Source organism: Phasianus colchicus, chromosome 28 (assembly GCF_987193195.1).
Source record: "Phasianus colchicus chromosome 28, bPhaCol1.hap1.1, whole genome shotgun sequence".
NCBI lineage: Eukaryota > Metazoa > Chordata > Aves > Galliformes > Phasianidae > Phasianus > Phasianus colchicus.
Window position 1 is genome coordinate 4049775 of NC_143463.1, and position 20339 is coordinate 4070113.

A 20339-nucleotide genomic window follows, 5' to 3' on the forward strand; every position below is an offset into this window, starting at 1 on the left:
AGCACTAAGGGAAAAGGGCTGAGATGCTTTGGAGGAGCTCTTGGTAAAGCACCACCGCAGGGATTCTCGTGGGAAGTGGGCACTTAAGCAGTTAACACTGGGAAGTGAAACTCGGCCGGAGCAGCCCTGGCTTTGACAAGTCCCAGCAGAAGGCAGAGGCTGGAGCTGTGCAGCCACGTGTCCCAGTGCCACCAGCACCAAACTGCTGGGAAACCCAGCCTGTGGTCCCCAGGCTCTGGGATAGCATCCTTCCCCTGACAGAGCTCAGCTCAGGTTGCTGGGAGCCCACGCTGGCACCTGGTGAAGGGTTTCCTTCTACAAAACAATGACACAAGTTGTAGATCAGAACAGGGGCATTTCAATTTTAGTGATGTTGTTGAATCCCACCAACACTACTTGGAAAAGCAACAGGTTGGTAAAATTATCATAGAATGGCCTGGGTTGAAAAGGAGCACAATGCTCATCCTGTTCCAACCCCCTGCTGTGTGCAGGGTCACCAACCACCAGAGCCACATCCAGCCTGGCCTTGAATGCCTGCAGGGCTGGGGCATCCACAGCCTCCTTGGGCAAGAATCCCCATACCAAGCAAGGTTTTAAAGATATGATATTTTGAGAACAGGCTCCAGATTCTCTAAGATGAAGGCATTGAAGCTGTGACACGGGTACACAGAGCACACTGCTCCGTGTGTGGCTCCTCAAACAAGTGATAAGAAAACCCTGCGCTTTTTGGAAGGCTGAGCAAAGCTGTCAGCACCAAAAGGAGTCACATTTCAATCTAAATATTGACACACCAGGGGTTGGCTTGTGCCTCGTACTCAGGTGTGCTTCCACCAGTGCTTCTGAATACAAGAGTGAAGTCTTCCAAGCGTTGCTCCAAAAAGAGAACTCAAAGCCATATGAAAGCAGCAAGCCAGTTTCTTTAGCACCAGAACTTCAGCTTGCATAAGAATTGTGGAGGTGCCAACCCTCCTGCTCCTGGCCCGTGTTGGTACCCCACCAAATGGCTGGGAATTGCTGCCTGATTCCTGCATGCCCACGGATCAGGAAGGCTGCAGCTCAGCCCCTCCACTCAGTGCCACCCCACAGGAAGGCAAAGAGCCCTTTCAGGTGCTCATTAACACCACTGCCACCTGTTTATTGCATACCAGGCTGATAGCTGATCAGATCTGTTACAAACTGAGAGCCTCTTTCACTCACTCCCAAATTCCTGAGCAGAGATGAACATGCAGCCATCAGCGGTGCTCCTAATTACCCCTCTGGATCAATGCCTGTGCTGGGGCAGGAACGTGGAGCTGGGAGATGGGCACAGAGGGAACGGTACCCATGGGCAGCAGCTGCTCCAGCACATCCATCCTTCAGAGCACACTCGTTTTCCAGCATTCCCTTACAGATGCCAAGAGCCACCAAGTGCCATGGCAGTGCATGCAGGTTCCTTCCTCCAGAGCACACAGCCTTCTGGTATCAAGCTTGCCAAGCTGAGCCTTTTGATATCACTGGTATCACCCAATCTCTTGCAACCAAAAGTTGGTTTTCAGACCGAAGTACAAACATGTTTTGACTTCTCTTTCCCATGCTGGTACACCTCAGTGGTCATCACCGTGCCATGCTCTGCCCTCCTCCCCAACCAGCCCCGTCTGATCCGAGCCACCTCTGCCTTCTAGCTGTGATGTGTGCCATGCTGGTGGCAGAGGAGGGGGTGCCTCTTCTCTATGCACTGCGTGGAATGGTTTGGCAGAATATTAAGGAGTGGAAATGGGATGTGAAGGCATCATCTCACTCACTCAGTGCCCAGCAGCCCCAAGGATGGAGAATGCAGAACAGCACCGGGCATCGGCCGAAGCACAGCCACCATCCTCTGCTGCACAGCACAGCATTCCTCTTCTCTGGGTTAATTCCATTTGTGTCCACCTGGCTTCATTCAGCATCACTCCTGGAGGTGTTGCAGCAGGATTTTTTTCCTTTTTTTTTTCTTTCCCTTTTGGAGCTCAAGGTATCATCCTCCACTAACGGCACGCTCTTCATCTCAGTGGTAGGAATGCATTAATAACCCATAAGCTAATAATTTTGTCGCAGCAATCTTCGCTTCCCTGCCTGTATTATTTAAAAGCCAAGCCGAGGGTGTGCGTGGAGCATGACACTGCTCAGCAATCCAAATAAGGGAACGAAATGGCAGCTTGGCAGGAGCCCAGCAGCCACACCTATTGACAGGGGAAGCAGCACAGCCACCCCGGTCATTACAGCAGGAGCTCCGTGCACAGCAGCACCCACCTGTGGTCTGACGTCCCACCATGGGGCTGTGGGGGGCTTCAGGGGCTGCGCTCAGACCCCAAACCCACAGCCACAGGAAGCAGAGCTGTCACTGTGCCCATGGGACCCAGGGGCTGCGCTGAGCAGCAAACCATCTGGGTGCTGTGAAGCAACACATGCAGAAAGCAAACAGGAGATGCATGAGATCAGAGTGAGATGCTGTGATTCCACTCCTTGGTGCGACTTCCACAAAAACAGGAGGGTAGAGAGCAACCAGAGGTGTGACAGCTGCAAGGAGCACTTTGCAAAGGGAGTACTCTTATGTGTCTGTCAGCCTCCTAAGGGATAAACAGCATGCAATATTAAAAAGGAGTCATCTTTAGCTACTTCTATAACCTCCACCATCATCACAATTCTCAGGCACCAGTGACCAAGCAGCCCTCCAGCTGCCTTTGTTCCCTAAACCACTTCTACCACTTAAGTTCTGGCCATTATTAAGCCATTGTCTCTGCGTTTAAACCGGTTTTGGTCCGACAAACTGAAATGAATCCATCCCTCTCCGGACAGCCTTGCTCAAGGAAGCAGCAGCAGAATCATTTCAAATACATTTAATACAAATGGATGAAACAAATGGATGCAGCTGCCATCCAGAAGGACACTCCCTGACCTCACTGTGCTGTCACAAAGCTCAGGATGTCAGCCTAAAGATGCAAGTTTACCTCCTTCAGGATTTAAGAGAATTTTAGAGCCACGAAACACTCCATGCATCCATTGAGGAGTGATGTGTGCTCCTCCCCAGCACAGGCACGGCCCAGAGATGACAGCTGCTGCCCTCAGAACTGCTCAGCACAACCCGGGCACCTCCCACAGACATCAATGAAAGCAACAAGTTCTGCTCTCAAGCACTCAAAACACAGAAGTTGCCAACCAAAAGGATGGCTTCCCGGCTGCACCTGGAAAGCCTCGAGTATAAAACCTAGCAGCAAACAAAGCTGGGAGTGCACACACAGCAGCAGGGGCTGAAGTAGTTTTACTGCTGTACAACAAACCAGAAAACAGCAGATTTGTGCTGTGAATGAACCTGCATTGTGGCTCAGCACATCTGTACGTACAGTGGCACCAGGGAACCACGGTACCCAGTGCTGCTGCAGATGGGATTTTCTGAGATCCCATTAAACATGAATGCCTTCAGTTTACTTCCTCTAATTCTTGTGAGCATTTCAAAGCTCACAACCACGTGGCTGCGTCAGCAAATGAGTGGCCAGGCAGGGCTGATGGGCTGCAGCAAGGAAGTCCTCCTGCAGCTATAGGTAAATAAGCACGAGTATGAAACCTAAAGATCTCATTTACTGCCTAATTATAACATCTGCAAAGTCTTCCAGGTTTGTAGCATAAAACCAAACTGAGCAAGAAATCAGTATTGTTGATCTTGGGATGCGTGCAACAGCACCAGCAGTGGTTCTATTGCTCTCCCCATTTACCAGGGACCCATCTGGGGCTCACACACTCCATTCCAGCTGTGTGCTGGGCAGCTCAGAGCTACTCCAAGGAGCTGCAGCAGGTTGCTGCAGCAATGGATCATGCTGACTCCACTTCGTCCCAGTCCTGGTGTGCGCAGAAGCAGTGCAGGACACCAAAACCAGACAGTGACCCCCATGCACACCAATCCCCTTCATTCCACAGCAGCTGGGCACTGCAAACAGGCAGGGAAACTGGATTCAAGTCATTAGTCACCCTGTGTTTGCCAAGGGGCTGGAGAGGACTCCTCTTCCAAACACAGCACAGCTCCATGCAGCAGTCTGAGCCAGCAGACATCCCCAGCAGGGTGGGATGGAGCACCAGCACAGCAGCAGGAAGGCAAACAGAGCAGCCCAGTGCGTGCTGTGATCACCACTGCCCTTTAGGGCTGCGTGCTCCCATGCCAGAACCACGCAATGTGTTCTATCCCACAACCCCAGAACAGAGCCATCCAAAAAAGATCATGCTTGGATGTGCTCTAAGAGGCACCAGGAGGTCTCCCAGCTCAGCCCACCCCTCATATGGGATGTACAGAAAGCCCGGGGAGCTCAGAAATACACCTTCAGCACATCACCTGCAAAGACACACAGCCATCTGAGAAGGAAGATGGCAGATGGCTGAGCACAGTGCTCCCCATGGCCAAGGGAACCCTGAGCTCCACGTCAGACCGTATCTAATGGCCTTCAGCATGTGTGACACACTGTTAAGTCTTACTCTCCTACACCACACAAATGTTTGCACTTCTTAACCCAACAAACTGCCCCGTGCAGAACACAGAGTGCACCCACAGGCTCTTCGTTCTGCCCTAACCTTAACCTTAATCCTACCAGCAATTCTCGCTTAACACTACGATGCGATGGAGCTGCATTGCTTGAGAGATAAAAGCTAAAGGTGAAGATTAGAATAAGACTGAAGGAAATGGTTGTTACATTTTGCAGATCTTACTCAAAGCCCATGCTGTACCCACTCAGATGGGACAGCCAAGGCACAGAGATGCTGAACAGCCCTACCCAAAGCAATGATCTACTTCTCCTCCAAGAGAAGCACAGGTGAGAAGGAGAGCATTACCCACGGCCCTCAGCTGTGCACGTCTCAAGATGCAACCCCAGGGAGGCTGCTGAGTTGAGAAGGAACAGAACAGCACTGCTACAGCTGCACCTGGCTGAAGCTGTTTCCTAGCTTATTTCAGCATGACAAAACAGCAGCATATTCCAACATTTTCGCTTAAGAATCAACACATGGAATCTAGGGATGCACGAAACTTGCTAAGCCCTGCTTTCATCCCATACATTTTGTCCCAGGTGGCCAAACTACACAAGTTTTTCTCCCTCAAAATCCTCTCGATCATTTAAAGATCACGTCCATCAGGTGAGAGCCACGATGCTGCTCTCCAGCCCTGCCTGCTCTGGAGGAGGAACCACGAGCAGCACAGCAGGTTGCGGGCTCAGAAGCCCCAGCAGAACGAAGACACAGCCTGTAATTAAGACATAGGAAAGCCGTCTGGGAGGATTCCTTCCTGCCCTGTCCCAGCCACAGCCCCCAGGTGATGCTGAATGGGGCACACAGACACGTGCCAGCACCGGGAGGCTGATGCCAGGAGTCGACAGTGCAGCACCACCAGCAATCCCATGGTCTGGAAAGGGTGGGTGAAGGAAAAGTGCTGAACAACAGAAAGCCAGCATAGGAAACTGTGCATTACTGAGCCTTAACCTTTGTTTGGGTGCTATCCCACGGCGCTGGCTTCAAGCAGCTCGCTCATGGTTTCCCCACCTGAACACGGGCAGAGGCACCAAAGCACATGGGGCATTTTGGCTGAGTGGGGAGAAAATATCAGAGAAATTAATAACCTGTTGTAAGAAGAACATGCTTGTGAGCTGCCTGGCATTGTCCAGCTCCTAAATCCCGCATTCCTTCCCCCTCCCATCCCCAATCCAACATGACTGGAAGTCAACGAGTGCCCATTGCGGAGCTCTCTGTGGCACTGGCTGTTCTGAGAAGAGAAGCAAAAACCTCTGCAGCACCGTTTTGTCTTTGATGTCGTAAGGGAGCTCTGCACATGTGTGTCAGTCCAACAGGGGAACGCACACACTGCATGCTTTCTGTCCAACCCTCCTCTGCTGAGCACAGCTCGGGCAGCACCTCCCACCAGCAGGGAAACATCCATGGCCACATGTGAGCATGGCTCCAATCTCTCCCCTCATGCAGAGCTGAGCCATGGGAAGCACAGCCAAGAGAAGCAGCCGTTAAAGGCACCTTCAGCCTAGCGGGGAGAGCACAGCTCCCACCTGTGCAATAGGCACCAAGAAGGAGGCTCTGGTGCCCCAAGATTGGGATCTGTACACACACAGGAGCACTCAGCTCCTGGCACCACAGCTCAGCAGGTCTGGCTGAGGCAGCCCTACATCACCTGAAAGACTTTTAGGCTTCGTTTTCTACGTGCTCCCAGCCAGCTGAGGGATGCCAGATGTTGGCTGCCTTTGGTTTTACCAAGCACTCTCCTCCATCCTCCCCCCAGCACAGCACAAGCAGTGCAGATGGAACCGTGGCCCCAAACAAGCCTCGAAACCATCGCACAGCACACGAGCACCACCTGAGTTTACACCAACAATTCTGAACAGCTCCCTGTATGCCTACCAGCCTGTAATTACTACAAAAAGTCACAGCGCAGCTATATTAAGTTCCTGTATTAGCATACTGACACTGCAGCAATGCCAGCTCCATTGCATCACCGCCCGTCGGTGTAACCCCACGTAACACAGCTCCACACCCCCACCTCTGAGCAGAGGGAGCAGCTGTGGCTGCCTCCATCCTGCAGCGTGGACACACAGTGCTTCTTCCCAGCAGGATCCAGCCTGTTGTCCTTCCTTCAGGCATGGGATCCAGCCCTTCTCATGCCAATACAAACTAGATCACTAGATCAGAGCTAACCGGTAATAGATTTGGGCTTTTTCCAAACAGAAGTTAAAAGAGCATCACCTGCACCAGGGTAAGGCACTGCAACCCAACTGCTGCACACACACAGCGCACATCAGTCACACCAGTGCAGGGGGAGAAAGAAGCAGAGCAGTTCCCTACGAGCAGTGCTGTACGGGAGGCAGTGCTCTGTGGGGTCACAGCCCTTCAGCACGGGGCTCTGTGTCACCACTGGGGGCTCACGAGGTGCCACTGCGATGTCACCTTCAGGTCCCTGCCTGGGTTCTGCAGCTCCTTCCCAAGGGCCAGACCCCACACAGTACACACACACACAGCATGCCACGCATCCCTCTTATTCCTTACTTTCACATCTCTGCTCCTGGTCCTCTCCCACCTCACGGTCTCTGCTAACCACTCACCCTCCACGCCCCCATTTCCCTCTGCTGCTCTCCTGGGGCTCGAGAGCTGCTCAGCAGTTTGGGATGCACTCCCAGCTCCTGCCTGCTCCAGGTCTGCCAGCAGTCGCCGATTCCCAAAGGGCCCTCTCCAGTTTTCACTTCCTGTGTAACACTCCCTGCGAGCAGCTCTGCTGCCGCTGCAGCCGGAGGAGGGAGCGGGGAAGTCGGGCACCCACGGGAGGAGCCGGGGCTGAGGCCGTGCCCGCGGGTCGTTCCTTGGGGACCCACCCTGGGAGCACCGCGGGGGAACGGAGCGCTGCAGCCCGGCCAGCCTTCAGCAACGCGGGGCGGGCAGAAAAGGGACAAGCGAAAGCAAAACCCGACGCGCAGACATCCGAAATAAAGCCGCGAGCAGATGCCGCGGGGCAGCAGGAGCGCGCATCCCAACTTCGGGGCCGTGAGACCGGGGACGCCGCGCGGTACTGCGCAGCTCCAGGCTGTGCCCACTGGAGCAGGGCCGGGGCTCCCCCGCTCGCAGTCACGCAGCGCAGCTCGCACCGGGCTGTGCCACCGCCCCGGACCGCCCCGCTGTCCCCGCAGCGCCCGGCGCCGGAGCGGCTCCCGGCCGATCCCCCGCGGTGCCCCGACGTTCCCGGCAGGCGGCAGCGGAACGCCCCTCCGGGCAGCGCGGCCCCGGCGCACCTTGAGCGGGGGGAGGACGGGGACTCTTATTGTGACACGGCCCTCCTGGCCGCCCGCCGGCCCCGGTGCCACGGCGGGGGCTGCCCGGGGCGGCCGCTCGCACCACCCCCACCCCGGCGAGGGCCCCGTGCGGGGCCGGGGCGCCGCCAGCCCCGAAGAGGAGGAAGCGGGCACGGCGAAAAGCCCGCACCAACTTTGCGAAGCCGCCGCGCCGCGGGCCGCCCCTCCGAGCGCCGAACAAAGCCGAACCCCGGGGCGGCGGAGCCCCGCGCTCGGGCTGAGCGCTGCGGGACCCCGCGCCGCCCCCGGCCCGGCCCGCCCCCGCCGCTCCTCCCGCAGACAATGCGCCCGACGAGAACTTTTCGCTCGGGCACTTACAGCCGCGCCGCGTCCCGCCGCTCCCCGCCGCCGCTCCCCCGCTCCGCTCCGCGCCGCCCTTTCCTCCTCTTCCCCCGCGTCGCCGCGGGCTCTCCCCGGTGCGGGCTGTCGGCCGCGGCTCCCCCGTGCCAAATAATGCGCTTCTCACACATGGAGTCGCGGCGTCACTCGGCGGAGCATGCGCGCGGCGGGGCCCGGAGCGCGGCGGGGCCGGGAGGAGCGGCGGCAGCGCGGCCCCGCGCCGCTTCCGGGCAATGGTGGAGCAGGTCTGTGACCCGGGGCGCCATTGGCCGGAGGGGTCGCGGCACATGGCAGGCGGGCGGCGATTGGCTGCGGCGCGGGCTGGGGGCGCCGCGCTGCGGCCGCCCGGGGCCACGTGGAGCGGCGGGGGCTGCTGGCGGCGGCCCCGCGGCATTGTTCGGAGCCGCCGGGGGGGTCCCGCGGCCGCGGGGAAGGGCTGGGAGCGGCGCTCGGCGGCGCCGCGCGGGGATGGGAGGCGGCGGGGCTCGGAGCTGCCGCGTGCTCGCGGTCGAGAACCTCGGGGCGGCTCCCGCCGCTCTGCTGGGCACCGGAGCGGGAGGACGGCACGGGGCGAAGCCGGGGCTCGGGGCTGCGGCTCGGAGAGCGGCGCCCGGCCGTCCGCCCGCCGCTAGGAAACTCTCGGCCCTCTTACGGACTTTCCAGGCTCACGGAGCTCCGGCAGCGCTCGGCTCCCGGGGCAGCCCGGCACCGCTGGCCCCGTGTCGGGGCTGCGTTCAGCGCACGCTTCGGCCCGGCCCGGTCTGCACCTCCCAACACGAACGCATCCCGGTCCCCCTCCAGCAGCTCGGGCTAAGTTCAGCAGCACTGTGGGCGCTCCCTCCTCCCTGCAAGGACGAGGCTTTGGGCTCTGGGTGCATATTTCTGGCACCTTTCCTGAAACCTAGCTGAAGGGTGAGGGAGGGCTGGGAAGGAGGCTGGGTGCTGGGGGGGTCACCCCCAAAACCCTTGTGCCCATGCCTGTGCTTCCTGTCAGCCCCTTTCCAGGCCCGATGCTTATGGAAAGCAACTAAGGGGCAGGATAAGCAGCAACATTCTTTAGAATTTGGATGACTTAATTCTGAGGCTGAATTTCAGCCTGGCAGTCCCAAGAAGAGATGGGGTCCCTGCCCTACCTCTCGTTAACACCCCGTATTCAAGCACAGCAGAGCTCAGACCCGCAGCGCTGCCTCATCTCAGGGTCAGCACCCATCCCCAATGCACCCAGTGCCTTTTTCCCATACAAACGACTGCCCTCCCACTGGGATGGTGCAGGTGCAGCACCAGGAAGGCCTCTTCATTAAGGAGTCACCAGCGAGGTGCAGCAGCATGCTAATTACTTAACGAAGGCGCAAGCTGGTGTTGTTGCAATGAGAATCCAGTGGGTCTATCAGCAAAGAGAAACCCCAAGGCCACCTCTAAAAGTAACCACAACACAGCTTTATGGCTGGAGTAATGCATCCGAGGCTGCAGGTTCTAGGAAATCTCAACCAATTACCTAAACAAGGTAATTAGTGAATCTATCAGGCTCTGAAAGAGTCAGACTGGATGTGCTGCAAACACATCTTTTACGCTCAGAAAAAAAAACAACAAAGTTGACCTTCTGTGGGTCCAACCGACATCTGAACAGCACACAAACAGCACTGACCTCCATGCGAGGTGGAGCAGCTCAGCCTGGCACTGCACTGCAATTCGGCCACAGTCCTCCCTGCTGGGAGCAGCCCCAGCACTGCTCCAGCCTGGGGATTCCCCTTTTGGGGCTCTGAAATCTCCCACTGGGTGCTATGGGTGCTGTGCATCACCACGCAGCACTTCTATTAAAATAGGCACTGTTGGGTTATGAACACTATTGGATTTTAATCTGAATTAAATACTCCGTTCAAATGAAATGGTTTGGAATTAGAGAAGACGTTCATGTAAGCAAACTGCTTCCACAAATCTCTGCAGCACCAAGGAGCTGATTTTGCTACAACAAAGACTGTAGCAAAAAGCAGCAGATATGCAAAGAGTGCTGGGCTGGAGATGGAGCCGATGGCACGAGCTGAGCTGTCCCTAACGAGCAGCTCCTGGGCGGAAGGGGATCTATGAGCAGCTCTGCTCCAATTCAAGAGCAGAATTTGATACCAGGATGTGTCCAAAAAGAAGACATCAATTCCAGGCAAAATTCACAGGAATGGAAGAGGAGATTAAACTTTTCCTGTCTTTATGGGGCCGTTCCCCTCACTGCCCATATCGGGGTGCTGCACGAAGTTGGGTGCTGCACAGCTGATGTGCTGCAGTCCTCCATCACTATTCCACACCTGCGTGTAGATTCCAGATGACGCACACCAGGACGTGGGGCTGAAGAAGAACAAGAAGTAAAACCCACAGCAGATTGGGAAGAGTGGCTCATCTCCTTACAGCCAGCCATGCAGGACGCATGGGAACATGGGAAGGTGGTGTGCAGAACAGGCTGAGCGGGTTCTGGGGCTCAGCACTGCTGTGCACAGCTCTGCCAGCACAGCACAGCCGTGGGATCCCGCAGTCACATCGCCTGCACTGAGCTCTGCTCTGTGTCCCATCGCCACAGGGCAGCAGCAGGACCTCACAGAGCTGTATTCCTGGTTAGGAGTTTGTAAGCGACCCGCTGTGTCCTTAAAGAGTTAAAGGAAAAAAGAAGGATCAAACTGTAAGCAGTGCTACAAATCGCAGGAACACAATTTTAAGATGGCTTATGCTAAGAATGAAAGGAATTCCATAGACTCGAGACCAAGAAAACTCCTTTGACTTATTTTCTGCTGCAACTCTGTTCCTGCACAGCTGCTCGGGGCAGAGCTGCGGGCAGCAGCTCAGGGGTAAGGCGAGGTGGCACACAGGTGTGTAAGTGATGGAGGACTGCAGCACATCAGCCCTGCAGACCATGCAGCACCCCGATATGGGCAGCGAGGGGAACGGCCCCATAAAGACAGGAAAATTCATCTTTTCTGGAACTGAGAGAAAAAGTAAAGATCAGGGAGTTGTTCAGGGAATGGGAAAGCAGCAGGTATGCAAAGAGTGCTGGGCTGGAGATGGAGCCAATGGCACCAGCCGAGCTGTCCCTAACGAGCACCTCCTGGGTGGAAGGGGGGATCTGTGAGCAGCTCTGCTCCAATTCAACAAGCGCTTCATGGACTATCGATTTTGCTCAGAAATGGGAAGAGAACAAAGTCTGCCCGGCACAGCTCTTGTTGAAAGGCTGGGCTGAGCACACGGGGCTGCCAGGCGGTGCAGCCCAGACACGGTGCTGGTCGGCATGCGGTGACTCAGCCCTGCAGGGCCATCACGGAGGGCCGGCTGTAAACAGGCACCTCTCGCGTGTTTACTGACCGCCGTCACGTGGTTCATCAGAACTTGACCCCGATTAACAGATGAATTAACGAGTTGCAGAAAACTAGGCAGTGTTCCCGCAACTCTTGGCTTCCCACGGGTTCTAACTGCTGTGTGAAGCAGGACCCCACATCACAGCTATAGCCAGGGGGGAAGGACCCCACAGCTGCTCTTCCTGCTGATGCTACCAAGCCCTCCGTGCTCACAGGAATGTTTCTCATCCAGGCCTGCTGCCATCATACCTACAGCCAGGAGGATGGGAAGCCCCAGCCTCATCGCACCACATGGGGCTGCTCGACCTCCCTCCCCTTCCCCTCCCCCCCAGGCCGCCCCATGGGGAGCACAGTTTGGTCTTTACCACCCTCCAAAATACAGGTAACAGTGGAAATCTAAGTATGGCCTCAATAACGAATGGCTTTCACCGGTTCTGGAAGAGAACCAGATTCCCCAAGCGTTGTTTGTAGCTATCCTATTTCCTAGGAAAACAGCTTTCGTCTTTCATCCTTGAGGGGACAGTGCTGGTGGCCGAAATGGTTAACTGCTGCAGGAGATAAGGAGCAGAGCGACAGCTGCACAGGGCTGCAGATGCCACGATTACAACTTGGCCTCTCCTGGGGCTGTGCCTGCACAGGGCTGCGTTGCTGACTGCAGGAACTGCACCAAAGATGCTCCCGATTCGATCCTGGCAGCCACATTGAGCTGCCTGGCTGAGCTCTCCATCTGCGAGGCTTCAACGTGAAACTGGAATAGTTGAGAAGTATTTTTAAGCAGGATTTGTGTTTATCCAGCAAAGCATCCTGAAAATGGTGGGATGTGATGGCTGTGATTCCAGGGGGTGAATGTTATTAATCCATCCCACTAATTGGGTTGGAACACACTGCCCAGCCAGGGCTGAGCCATCGGCACGCTGAGCACTCACACCCTTTGCTGGCAGGGCCTGGGCTGTGTACAGGTGAGATTCCAGCACAGCCCCTCCACACGACTCCATCAGAAGCACGCTGATGGAAAGCCAGAGGTGTCAGAAGGCACAGGAAGGTTCTGCTGCTCGAAATGAGGCTGAGTGGACACTCAGTGCAGCACGTCGCGCACTGCAGGCCTCTGCGTCTTCAGGAGGATTATCTGAGCCTTACGCCATGTTTACTGTAAGCATTTATCAACGTTGTTCCTTCTGGTAATGTTTATTATCAGCACGCCGAGAACACCAGCCTCGTCCCCTGGCTCCAGGAGGGCACTTCTTCCCCCACAGAGCTGTACCAGCTCAGTCCCGTAACCTGCTTTCCTGCTGAAAAGCAAGGCGCATCAATTAGATTCATTCTAAATTTAGGATTGATGAGTTCGGTCATTACTGGTCTGATTTATCCAGGCAGATTTCAAGGGAAAGGTATTCATACAGCAGCCGCCGCTTGCTGAGAGCGCACAAAGCCCTCAGCTAGAAGCACATGAGAATCAGTTCGGGAAGAAGAGAACGCTGGATTGTGTCAACAGATGTTGGTAAGCCATCTTCCAGGCTGAAATTTGTCCTGGACAGCAAAACCAAGTGCTCCTAGAGAGCAAAGACAGCGGGGCCACCAGCAAAGCCCATCAGCTGCACATCAGCCCCACTGCACCAAGAGATGCACTCAGTACCCACAGCACCCCGAGCTCCACTGCTCCAATGAATAACCTCACGTTTGGTCAATAAGTGCAAAGAAGGACAGCCCAATTCTTATCATCAGGCTCCCAAGAGATTTGACATCCTTGGCATTGTGTCCTAAGAGGAAGGAAATTTCTCACTTCCCCAGCTATTTCAGTTATATAAATCAATTGTTGAAGGATAGCTGAACCGGTCTGCACATAGGAACTCAGGCCACTGCCTGGGCTGCTACACACGGGCAACACCAAGATGTGGTCCCTGGGTCCCTCAGCACCATCACCCAACACCAACCCCCCTCCACCATAAGACATCACCTCTTATGAGCCACCTCAGGTCGCTCCATGAGCATCAAGCTACCGGTTAGCAATGCCAGGCAACCCAAAGGCAAACACTGCAGGTATGCTGGTGTCTCTCCTGGTCACTAACGCCCTAATTACCTGCAGCAAGGACTGATGAGGCAACAGAATTGAAATGTGAACGTTGTACAACGGAGCTGCAGTAAGGACAAGGCAACTCGCACACAGCAGTGATGCATCCATGGGTCCAGCCACGCTGCGGCCATTCCTATCCCCCCGAAGCTGAATTTAAACTCTCCTGACCAAAAAGACCCAAAGTTTGTTCTCCTGTGATTAAGATAGATTTGGTTGGTGTGATTTGGTTCAGTAAAACACAGCACCTGTTATCCTGTGACTCCCTATGGCAGTCGGCCCTCCGGTGTGCACGCAGCACCCGCTGCCTCTGGTGTTCAAACCGGGGCAACAAACAGCATTAGTAAGGCTTCCAAAACCATCCGCACTGCACAAAAGGGAACTGATCAGCAAAGGGATACTCTTTAGCGTGTCCCCTCATTTCTCCTTGGCTGCAACACAATTTTGGCTGCAATACAAAATTGGTATTTTTGGTTGCAGGCCAAAATTGTGAAACTGGATACTACATCAGCCCAGAAAGATGATGGAAGCCCAACACCCGCATGGAGGGAGGGCACGAGCGGCAGGCTGGGGGGAAGTGCTTCTCAAAGAGGTGTTCTTCCAAGCAGGGGGTATTTCACACCATGGCAGATACTGCAGAACCCTGCATGCCAAGGGGTGCGAGCGGCCCGCAGGATCTGAGAGCTGGGCAGTTCTAATTTGCTGCTCCATGCTGGCCTGAGCAGTAGGAAAGCTTCAAGTCCTTCTTCCACAGCATCAGGATACCACTAGGAAACACTTTCCTCCATAAAGAGAGTAAATCTCCACTATTGCTTTTACTCCTCCTCCCGACTTTGGGAATTGCAGCAATGCACTGCCAGGTTCTGCAGACTCCCCAACTTCACACTGAAGGTAACAGAGCCAAAAGCATCAAACTCCCTTTGGCCCAAACAGCTGAACTCCATCGAGATGAGAGCCATCCACTCACAGATAAATCTAGCCAGGGCTTTTTCTTCTTTTTGCTGCACTAAGGAGGTTGACACCGCAGTTCTGCCTCTCACGCACTTGAAGCACTCAGTCTGTCACGATGGGAACTGGGCAATTAACTTTGGATGAAAGCTACTTCACATTCTCCGAGGAGCTCTCAAAAGTTAGAACGCTTGTTTCAAAAAAGGAAAAATAAAGCACACAAGCTGCTTTTTGTCTTTTCCTGGTCCCCAACTCACTGCTTGCAGACAGTCTGCCTCCCCACACGGTGCTCCGGGATCATTCACAGCATTGAGGTGGGATGGAGGCACAGAGCAGCACCTCGGGATTGTTCTGTCTGCGTGTTCACATCGCCGGGCTGCTCCCTGTGAGCTTCAGCCACTGCCTGAACTCAATAAACTCCTGGAAAAGCCTTAAGAAAAAAGTGATCTGTGCCACGGAGTGAGATGAGGAGAGCTCAGCCTGAAAGCTCAATCTGAAAGCAGATTGCTGTGAGAAATTCATCTTCCCTCTGCAAACTTTCTGCTTGTTGCACTTAGGAGAGAGCTGCAGTCCTTCACACGGTTTTCTCCTCATCCGATCGTGCTCCGTGCTCAACTCATTCAAACAAACACCAGCAACGCCGGGTTCCTGACTCGTTCAGCCGTTACATTTCAGCGTCCTATTCAGGTTAAGCAGAAAGCAGAGCGTTCCTTTGCCTTACAGCCCTTCATCGGGAACGCACAGCCAAGAGCCCGCATCGCATCGCAACGCCGCTCTCCTCGTTCTCAGCCCGGCTTTTCCATCGCGGAGAGAAAAGTTACGAGGAAGGCGGCGGATCGATGATGAATCGCGTTCCGAGCGGCACACGGCAGGCCGGGGGGGGGGGGGGGGGGAAGGAAGAGTGGGGGGGTGCGCGGAAGGTGGCAGAGCACAGACAGGACACAACTTTATTCGGAACCGCGTTCGCTTCGTCTACGAACCCAACGGCCCCCCAAGCGGAGCGGCGGCACCGCCGGGAGGAGAAACGCGGGGTCGGAGCGGGCGGGGATCGCGGCGCGTTTCGCACCGCACCGCACGGCGCTGGCAGCGGCCCCGCACGCACCTCCATCTTAGGATCTTCGGTCCCGCGGCGGCTGCGGCCCATCTGCCCCCCCCCCCCCAACCCCCCCCACCTCCCGCAGCCCCTCCCCCACGCGGCGTTCCGCTCTCTCTCCCCCCACCCCAACTTGCTCCTTCTCCCCCCCCCCCCCAGGCACTCTGCGCTGCCGCCCCTCCCCCCGCTGCCCTCCCTTCCCCTCCCCCCTCCGCCGCCGTCGCCCATCGCGGGGCGGCCGTTCCCGCGGGCAGCTCCCGGGATGCGGCCGTGCGTTGCGGGCACTCAACCCCCCCTCCTTCCCCCCCCCCCGCACCACGCGCGGCTCTGCCTTTAATTTTTCTTTTTTTTTCTTTTTTCTTTTTTTTTTTTTAATGTGACCCCCCCCCCCCCCACTCCGGCTGTTCGGGTGGCGGTGCCCCCCCCGCCCACCGCTATCACCCCGCTGCTCTCAGGGCCGCCCCCCCCCCGGCGCCCCTTTCAGCCCCGTTACCCCCCCACCTTTCTCCCCCCCCCCCCCGACCCGTTCCCCTCAGACCCCTCTGGGACCCCCCCTCTCTCCCCGTCCCCTCAGCTCGGGGGGTTCCGCCGCTGTCACGCACTTCCTCACCCCCTCGGAGCCGCCTCTCCTCCTCAGCGGGGCCCGGGCCGGACTGGGGCCGTGGGGGGAGGGGAGGCGGCTCCCTCAGGTGGCCACTGACAGGAGGCGGGCGGGGGAGGGGGCTGCGCGCGCAGGGGACCGCCTCGCGCCGGGCTCCCTCCCGCCCTCTCCCCCCCCCGTTCGCCATTTCCCCCCCCCAAGGAGGAGCGGGACTCCCGGGGTGGCGCGCGCGCCACCAACCGTCACCTCCTCGGGACGCCTTTCCCGCCCACTCCGGTTGCTAGGCAGATTTGGACAAACTTGAAGTTTCGCCCCGCCCACTGTTCCTTTCGCCCCGCCCCCCTCCGGCCCAGGGGCGGAGCGTTGGTTTTGGTGGTTTTTTTTTTGCAAGAGAAGATTGACGGCTGCGCTGCCCAATGAGAAGTCGCGGTGGTCGATCCCTCCAGCCAATCGTGGCCGCAGCCCGCCTTCGGCCAGCCCCACGATGCGAATCGGCGAGGAATGAGGCGGGGCGATTTTATGATCGAAAGGCATCCTAACCAATAGGCTTCAAGCGACGCCGCGCGGGTGAGCAACCGGCAGCCAATGCGCGGGGAGGGGGCGGGGCCGGGCCGCGAGGCGCGGGGCGGAGCCGCCCCCGAGGCCGGCTGAGGTGAGGCGCTGCCCGCGGGGAGGAGCCGCGCCGCCGCCCTTCTCCGCCCGCGCAGCGCCGCCTGGGGCCCGCGATAGGGCCGGCCGCCCCCGGCTCCCCGCCCTGCCCCGGCGGCGGGCCCCGGTGAGTCATCCCGCTTCCTCCCGCGATGTAGGTCGGGGTGCGCGGGCACCGCCGGGCCCTCCGCCACGCCTCCGCTTTTAACCCTTCCGCTCCGCGGGTCGGGGCCGCCCGGCTTCGGCCGCCGTCCGAGGGGCGGTGCGGGAGCCGCCGGGATCGCGGGAATCGGCCGCAGCGCCGGCATCAAACAAACGTTCGCAATTAACGCGGTTTGCCGCAGCTCTTTTGTTTCAAAACATGAAGTTTTTACGTTTTGCCATAAAATCGCTCCCTTCCGGCCCCGGCGGTCCGGAGCTGCTGGGGCGGCCGGGTCTCCCGAAGGAGCGCTTCGAGTTCACCTCTCCGACAGCCGACATCTGAAATCCCCGCCGGTGACTTTTTTCCCGAGGCCGGTTGGGTTGAAGGCTTCGCGAAGCGAGCAGCTGTTGGAAGTAAACCCGGTCGGTGCGATGTGAGGGGCTGGAAGAGCGGCTTTGGAAAGGGACCGGATGGCAAAAGGTCCGGAATGTTGCTTCAAGGTTTCACTGCAGATGGATCAGCTCTAAATTTCAGGTAGAAATGTGAAAATGCCTGCCTGAACTGCTCCGGTTCTGGGCTAAAGAGGCAGAAAGCGCTTTTATATCAGATCCCGTTGGTGAAAGATCAAACTCGATATCCTTCCTGAGTGCACAACTTCTGGCTTAGACCAAATTAAGAAATAACAACCCCAGCTGTTCGACCAGAAACCTTGTTGTAACTCTGACATCTGCCAGCTTCCAGCAGTCCCTGCAATTTCCTGGCCACATCAGCCTTCAGCAGCACGCAGAGGTGAGCAGTCAGGTCCCCCGTCAGGTAATTCCAGTTCTCCTTCCAGGGCAGCAGCTCAGATACAGCTGCAAAGCAGCCCAGGTCCTGGCAGGGCGATGGGAAGGGCCCTCTTTGGGCAGCACTGCCTGCAGATGGGCTGAAGGAATCAGTATTCCACCAACTGCTAGAAGAAAATTAAACTTTATTTAAAAATTCTTCTAATGTAGAAAACGAGAGGAAACAAAGGCAAAAACGAATGCCCCCGGTTCCGTCTCATTACAGGAGTTACTGTATGTACAGCTTCAGAAAGGAGCACTGGCAGAAGGTACACATCCTACTTATGGAGCACTACAAACACTTAACAATACCTTGTACAAACCTGACGTAACATTGAAAGGTTCACTGCAGGAAACAATTAAATACAGTCGCTAAGACAGACAGTAGAAGAGCACAGACTGATGTTATTTCATCCCGAATCCTCCGTGTTCCAGGCAGCCTCAGCCACCCTCAATCAGTCCCCACTGCTCTGGTGAGAAAATGCTGCATCCCAAAGGATTGGGATCGCTTTGTGGGGTTGGAGGTCAGCGACACAGAGGAGGAAAACAACCAAACCCTTTCTATTGTAGTTTGACTTTCTGGCAAACGGGGAAAGCTGAATAAAATCAAAGCAGTGAAGCAATGTTGTGCTGCACCTATAGGCGGCGTCACAGCTGAAGGCCCTGCTCGTTTAGCAGTGTACATTTTTGCACGTGTGGGACAACAGAGAAAGCTCATGAGTTTTCTTTCTCTGTTTTTGAATTCCCTATCCCCAAAATGAATTTGATTTCACATGCACACAGGCCTTCCCGATACCCATTCTGTAGGAAATGGCAAACACTGTTCTTCAGACTGCATTCTCTATACATATATAAGTTTTTACACTATCTACAAAACGGCGATTAGATGTTTGTTTAAGTTCTTGCTACTCATTTAAAAATACCAGAGAAAAACTGTACAGTTTCCTAAATTACATCTTTAAAAGAATAATTTTTTTTTTTTAGAAGTTCATAAAAGACTTCGTGTTTGTTTTGAGAATTAAATGATCGGACAAGAAAGATTAGAAATACATTGTTCAAATGGAGTCAGACAGACCGAGCAATTAACAGAAGGTTGTTTGTAAACTGTAAACTTCTGGTTTTCTGTTCAGCTTTACATCCGCATCCAAAAATTAGGAAGAACTTCAGTTTCGAGGTCCTTGTTTTAATCTCTGCTACATACAAAAGATACTGAAAAGCAAAAACTATTAAATAATTTAATATACAAGCGTAGTTAAAAAGCACTGTACATTGTAACAAATGTACACTTGAATTTCAGAGATAGAAAATCACCGAGCTATTTCCAAATTTACACGACTTTTGATAGTGTGTGATGGGGAAAAGGCCGAGGGCAGCTCTGTGATGCAGCACCTCAGCTCAACCACTGCACCTGAGTTCCATTCTGCACGAAGCAAAGCATGGGCGAAGCTGGCGTGTCACAGACTGGGGTCCCACCTCCTTCCTCCTGCCATGACAAATCCAGCCGCCGCATGCAGGCAGCGCTTCTGCTGAGAACTCGAGCGTGCTGACATCAGATGCGAGCAGACGGCCGCTCCCTCCAGGCCTCCATTCCCTCCTGAGAGCATCAGCAGGGATTTGAGCTGTGAGCAGTTTGGTTCGTGTGATGAGGAGCCAGAAATCGCAGTCCTCAGCGACGCAGCTCCCCGAGGAGGGTGAGGGCAGGAGATGCAGCTCCCGCGTGGCACCAGAGGACCTTTTCTGCTGCAAAATCTCTTCTTGACTTCAGCCTGAACCACAGCTCTCTACAGTTGGGGTAATTTTTTAAATATTGCCTTATAGAAGCAGCACTTTTCTGGCCGACTTTTAAAGCCACTTATTGCAGTTGCCACGGGCGTCTATCAGGTAAGCAACAGCCTCAGATTGGGTGGCAGAGTGAAAACAAAGAGTCTGTATCATCTGAACGGGACTGTGGGAAACATTAAAGCACATGAGTGCTGACTTGCACAGCTGCAGCCGTTCCTCGCACCTCACAGGAGCTGAACTTCAGGTGGATGGCAGACAGGGAACACTCCATCCCAACCAACAGCATGACGAGCAGCAGCAGCTTCCATCTGCACAGCCCTTCCCTGCGTCTGATGTATCCTTGCAGCTCACAAACCTCACAGCTTCCCTTCTTTTTGGAGTTTTGAGGGAATAAAATAGACTTCAAAATAGCACTCAACTTCCTTCTGCAACCCCAATAATACTCTCCTTACAGTGATACTGAGGACATGTTTTCCCTACTGGAGATTTGACAAGGCCTGAAACACACACAGCTTCTGCAGGAGCAACTGTCTGAAAACAGGATCTGAATCTGCACTGCACGTCCAGAAGGATGAGCATAAAACCCCATTGAGGGGATGTGTCCCTTTTATGTCATTCAGTGGTTAAAACCAAAGGGTTTGAATTACAAAACATGTCTGTGTTTGCTGTTGCTTGACAAGGGGAAGGGTTTTCCAAAAGGAGGACCATTAGAAACAGGGTT

The 20339-nt window shown here is 55.5% G+C and overlaps 1 protein-coding gene across 4 annotated transcripts in view; it reads right to left on the bottom strand.

The window, feature by feature from the left end:
* GATAD2A (GATA zinc finger domain containing 2A) overlaps positions 1 to 16509 on the bottom strand; it is a 42369-nt gene extending 25860 nt beyond the window's left edge. Inside the window, exon 1 of one of the 4 annotated variants that reach the window (XM_031604115.2) lies at positions 16232 to 16509. The gene's annotated coding sequence lies outside the window, so the exon portion shown is untranslated. Of the gene's footprint in view, positions 1 to 7097; positions 7685 to 8156; positions 8401 to 16223 lie in introns of those variants that run through there. The other 3 variants (XM_031604113.2, XM_031604112.2, XM_090126089.1) reach the window with 3 other exon arrangements.
* Positions 16510 to 20339: the final 3830 nt, after the last annotated feature.